We start from the raw sequence: 6,000 nt of genomic DNA, 5'->3' as shown, positions 1-6,000 counted from the left end.
AATTATATGGTAAGCAGTTTGAGCACCAGCTCCGTGCTGTCCCTGAAGAGACCCTGTCTGGAAACCAAAGACGAGCAAACAGTTTTCCCCAGCAGTTTAGAGTACAGCTGAGGATTTTGCACTCCTTTATTCCTATAGGCTTTATCAGCTTTCTGCTGGCCCCAGGGCCCTTCTCACGCACAAGAGTCCCCTAGGAACAATCTCACTTTAAATCCTTATAAGCTGTTACCTTAGTCATTGTTTAACCAGTATCTGCTAACAACTTAGTTTTAAATTAATCCTTTGGTTGTCGGCTAACACTTGAGTAGTTAATATTTCCTTTTCTATTAACACCTTAATTATTTTCTAACACTTTACTTATAAGCCAAATACTTCATTAGGTTATATCTTAGTTTAGCTATTTGCCAAGCCTTAATTATTAATCAATATTTTAGCTGTCTGCTTAAATCTTATTTCTGATCCCTTAGCTATCTGCTATTAGTGTAGAGTACATTAACAAGCCAGAGACCCCTAGTTAGGAGTTTGGGGAGGGGGTCATTTCTGGCTGCGGATATGAAAAAGGCCTTTGTCTTTTGCTGGGCTCTCCTTTCACCCTCACGTGGTTCTCATTCAACATCAACTGGTCCCAGGTCCTCAGAGAAAGGGAGATCCCATCCTAATTGCTTATTTACTTCTCTGAGCTGGGCTGGACTGTGGAGGGAGGAGAGTGTGATTATGAGAGGCCTTCCTGGAAAACTATGGTTGGAAGGGACCTTCATTCATCAACAGATCTTTCTCGAGCATTGCTTATTTGTCAAGTTCTGCACTAGGTCCCAGGGATACAGCAGTGAACAGAACCTGCATGTTCCCAACTGTCATGACACTTAGAGAATAGTGGGAAAGACAAACATTAAACAAATCATTACACCAAGTGTTATGTAGTTACAATTATGATAAGCCCCAGGAAGAAGTACAAGGAGCCATGAGCATATATAGAAGTGGCACTGGACCTATTCTGGAGTTCAGAGAAGGCTTCCCTAAGGCATGACATTTAAGCTGAGAGCTAAAATTTTAATAAGCGTTAAGGGAAAGAAGTTGGGAGGACCTAAGCAGACCGAGTGGCTCAGGCAAAGTCCCTAAGGAAGAAAGATACTTGATATGATGGAGCCAGTGCTGCCTGGAGCCAGGATCATTCAGGGCCTTGTGGGATCCAGGTAAGAAATGATAGTGACCTGACTTAACATGACAGAGCCTGTCTTCAGTCCCAAATCTGAAGGCAGAGGCCGACACTGAACTACTGATAGAAGTAGGCTGCTCTGGGTGCTGCCCGGAGGTCGGGTCACCATGGAGACACCTGAGGAAGGCAGGCAGACCTGAAACCTCCCAGCTCCAGCAGAGCCAGCCTGGGGGGCTGCTGGAAGGGATTGCCGAAGCCAAGGTCCCTGTAAATCACCAAGCTGCTTGCACAGATTCCTGGGCCCCATCCAGAGTGATTACACTGCAGGTGGTCAAAAGGCCATTTTCAAGAAAGAAACACTGCCTTAGGTGTAACAAAAGACTCGGCAGCTTCCTCTCCCTCTCCGCATCTCCTGTAGTCCCTACATCTTAGCCATCACCTATGACTTTTACCACTTTGTGTTAGGATGGAGATTTGGCAGCTGTAACAGGAACCCAGAGTAAACACAGTCTTAAGTGAAATAGAAGTTTATTTCTGTCCTATGTAAAAACTGGACTTTTACTCTGCTCCATGAATTAGTCAGTGGCTCAGGCTCATGTCTCCGCTATCCCTAGGATGTTGCCAACATCTACATGATCCAACATAGCCAACTACCCCAACTCTATTCCTTTAAGGGCATTACACCACATCCTACAGGTTAAAAGAACTTAGTCACATAGCCATATACAGACATAAGGATGACTAGGAAATGAAGTTTTTATTCTGTATGACCATGTGCCCAGATGAAAACTGGGGCTTCCATTACCATAGAAGAAGGGGAGAACACATGTTGAGGGGGCAGGGACAAATAGCCATCTCTGCCTTACGTCTTAACATCTTTCAAATCTCTCCCCTTTCCTTCTTCCTGCTACCACTATCCTAACTCAGGATTTATCATCCTTATAACTCATCTCCTTGGCCCCAACTCCCTCCTCCAATCTTTCCTTCACATTGCAAGCTGAATGATCTTCATAAAAGCAAATCTGAGCATATAACCTCTCTGCTTCCATGTGCCCTCTGCCCTTATCCTTGAAATAAAGGCTTGGTTCCTTACGCTGTCATTCAAAGCCCTTGTGCTTCATCCTCCTCCATTCCTTACCTTTGGAGTTGCTGCAGCAACACCAAACTGCTAGCCGCGTTCTCTTTCACTCCTTCCTCCCATTGCACAGGTGGAAATTCTCTTCCTTTCCTTGCTATTGCTGTATACTTTATCTCCATTGTATTCATTGAGCATAATGAATGCCTGGCCCATAGTAGGTGTTCAAAACGCATTTGTTGACTGACGTCATCATCATCATCTATGTCTGTTTCTGAATGTCCCAGGGACTGTCTGAGTCCCTGCATCAGCTAGATTCCCCCTGACCTGAAAGGCTCAAGTCCTCCCACAGAAGAGGTGACCAATCTCAGTGAGATGGGAAAGCCCAGTCAGAAGGCCCCTTCCTCTAATCCCTTGGAATATGATTGCTCCCCTGCAATTGCTCCAGTTGATCACATGATCAACTGACCCCTGCTCTTTGTTATCCAGAAGGAGTCCCAGGGCCACATCCCTGGTATTAGTGACAATTGCATGGGACATACTTACTTACATTAAAAACAAAATTCATTGTTTATCTGAAATTCAAATTTAACTAGCCATCCCGTATTTTATCTGGCAACCCTAATCCAGAGTGGAATACTATGCAGTAGAGAGTTGAACTGGATAGCCTCTAGGGTCCCTTCGACTCTAGGAAACAAACATTCTAACTCTTCTGATTTGCCTTGTTCCTCCCAATGAAAGCAGGAACTCTTCTCAGGATTAAAGTAGAAGCTGAGAACAATAGTTAATTGGCTAATCAACATAACAAATGACAATCCCCCCTGACTAGCTGTGTAACCTTGGGACAGTCACTTAACCTTGCTGACCCTCCGTCGCTTCATCTAGCCAATAAAAGGAAACTAAGATTTTACTGATGAGTGCTGGACGCTGTGCTGGATACTTCTGTCCAAGTGCTCTCTCACCTGGAACGTTCAAACAGGAATGCATGAGAATGTACGAACTCTGTAAGTGGAAAGGGCTCTAGCAAATATGAAATAGTGTTGGCTGATGTGGCATCTGTCTGCAGCTGAGTTCCTTCCCTGGCCCTTGCCAGGGGAGAAGCTTCCCTGCTTGGTCATATTCTAGAGGAAAGACATTGTCTAGGACTCCAGAGTGGAGAGCAGTGGTTCTTAACCAAGGGTGATTTTGCTCACCAGGGGACATCTGGCAATATCTGGAGACATTTTTGGTTGTCACAACCGGGGATGGGTACGACTGGCATCTAGTGGGTATAGGCTAGGGATGCTGCTAAACATCCTACAGTGCACAGGACTGTCCCCTCCAACAAAGAATTATCTGGCTTAAATCATCAATAAACTGAGAAATCCTGGTCTAAAATATTGCAAAGCAGGATTCATATCCCAGCTCTGCCACTTAGCAGCTGGGTGACTCATGAGCAAAGTACTTCACCTCTCTCTCTGGGCCTCAGTGTCCTCTTCTGGGACTCGGGGATATTAATAGCACTTACCTCATAGGCCTATTGTGAGATTAAGTGACAATACGCCCACACAGCACTGCAGTGCCTGGGACATAGTAAATATTCAGTAAGTGATAGTTCTGCTTGTCCTTATTAGGTATTACTGTCTTCATTTAAAAGACAGGAAATTGAGGCTCAGAGAGGGGAAAAGACTCGCCCAAGGTTAAGAGAAAAAGCGGTCCTAGTCGTGGGGGTGACAAACTTCACTAAGGGTCTTCTGAAGACAAGGCTGCAGTTTTCTTCTGTGTGGACCTAACAGGGGACATACTCTGCTCTCAGCAAAGTGGAAGGAAGAGGAGAGCTAAACTTTGCTGAGTGCTCACATACCTGTATCATGTATAGGTACGACCTCCTGTACATATCATGCCTTCCATTTTACAGATGAGGCTAAGTGAGAAATCCAAGGTCTCCCAGCAAGCCAGGTGCCAAGTAGCAATGGGAATCCTGGGTGACCTGGTATCCGTCCTTGCCTGTCCCTCTATTCTCTGCTTCCTGGACTCTGGTAACACTCCAGCAGGGACACAGAGGTGAGGGCTGGACACCCTGATCCTGGGAGAGAGCCCGACATTCACATTAGGGTCCAGAAGTCTTGGAGTAAATTCCAGAAGTGGCCGATCTCAGGCTGAAAAAGAACTGCGAACATGAAAGATGCTTAATAACATGTAAAGTGCTGGACTCATGTTGAGATCAGAGAAGGAGGTTGGCAAAGGTGATGTTTCCTTGAGCTTTGGAGACCAGCAGACCCAGGGCAAACCCCAGTTTCTTCCACTCCTGAAAGAGTCCTTGGGTGAGTACCTTAAACTCTCTGAGTCTCAATATCTTTATAAATATAAAACACTCATATTTCAGAATTATTTGTTCATTTATTAATTCCTTCCTTGAGGCAGGGTTGACCCATATGGCCATGCAGATTTTGAAGGTGTCCAGCAGAAGGGATAAGTGGGAGCTGAAATCTAGCTTGAACTCTAATTGCCAAGCCTTGCCTTTGGCAGAGGGCTACATCAGGTGAGAGGAAGGGGCACTTTTTTCTGATCTGCACACAAAGGCACACGAAAGAACAAATGTGGCACAAGGCAGCAGCCCTGCCTTTGAGAACCAGGCCCTAGTCTGAGTGTGGTGAAACCAGGGCTGAAGCAGGTACAACTTCTGTCCTAGAGCACCCTATAGTCTGAGGCTGTGATTTCTAAGTGAGATGATGGCACACGGAAGGTGCTCAACGAATGGTACATATACAGTCAGGACAGCAGATGCTACAAGAAAAAATGGTGCTCTGAGAGTTGGTCACACAAGGGCTTCCTGCAGGAGGGATTTCAAGCTGGACCTTGAATGGTGGAGAAGATTTAGATAAGCAGAAGGGTGGAATGACATGGGCAAAAAATTGAGAGAGGAGGATCCTCTCCCAGGTCAGACTGGCTGACTCAGAAGTTTCTTGCAGGAAAGAAGAGGCACAGTTGGAGAGGTAGGGAGAATTTAGATTTTAGAGGTCAGACTGGAATCACTGGGGCTATTTCAACAGCTCAGGTCAAGCCTTCAAAGGATCTCTCTGTTGATAAGTGTGTGGTGGGAAAGAATCAAGTGCAGAGAAAAAGGAATTGCACAATTCTGCCTCAAAACTCAAAAGAATTCTCAGGGGCCGGCACTGTAGCCAAGTGGTTAAGTTCACATGCTCCACTTTGGCGGCCAGGGTTTTGCTGGTTGGGATCCTGGGTGCGGACATGGCACCACTCATCAGCCCATGCTGAGGCAGCGTCCCACATGCCACAACTAGAAGGACCTACAACTAGAATACGCAACTATGTGCCGAGGGGGCTTAGGGGAAAAAAGAAGAAGATTGATAACAGATGTTAGCTTAGCTGCCAATCTTTAAAAAAAAAAACCCTCAAGGGGCTGGCCCCGTGGCCGAGTGGTTAAGTTCGTGCACTCCGCTGCAGGCGGCCCAGTGTTTCATTGGATCGACTCCTGGGTGCGGACATGGCACTGCTCATCAAACCATGCTGAGGCAGCGTCCCACATGCCACAACTAGAAGGACCCACAAAGAAGAATATACAACTATGTACTGGGGGGCTTTGGGGAGAAAAAGGAAAAAAGTAAAATCTTTAAAAATAAATAAATAAATAAATAAAAGAATAATGACATGATCTGACTTCAGTTTTAAAAAAAAAAAAACCCTCAAAAAAATTCTCTTTGACATTATACTGGAGATCCTAGACAATGTAATAAAATAAGAAAAGAAATAAAAGACATCTACTGGA

This window comes from Equus asinus, chromosome 5 (assembly GCF_041296235.1).
Source record: "Equus asinus isolate D_3611 breed Donkey chromosome 5, EquAss-T2T_v2, whole genome shotgun sequence".
NCBI lineage: Eukaryota > Metazoa > Chordata > Mammalia > Perissodactyla > Equidae > Equus > Equus asinus.
Note: the sequence above shows the minus strand (reverse complement) of the source record.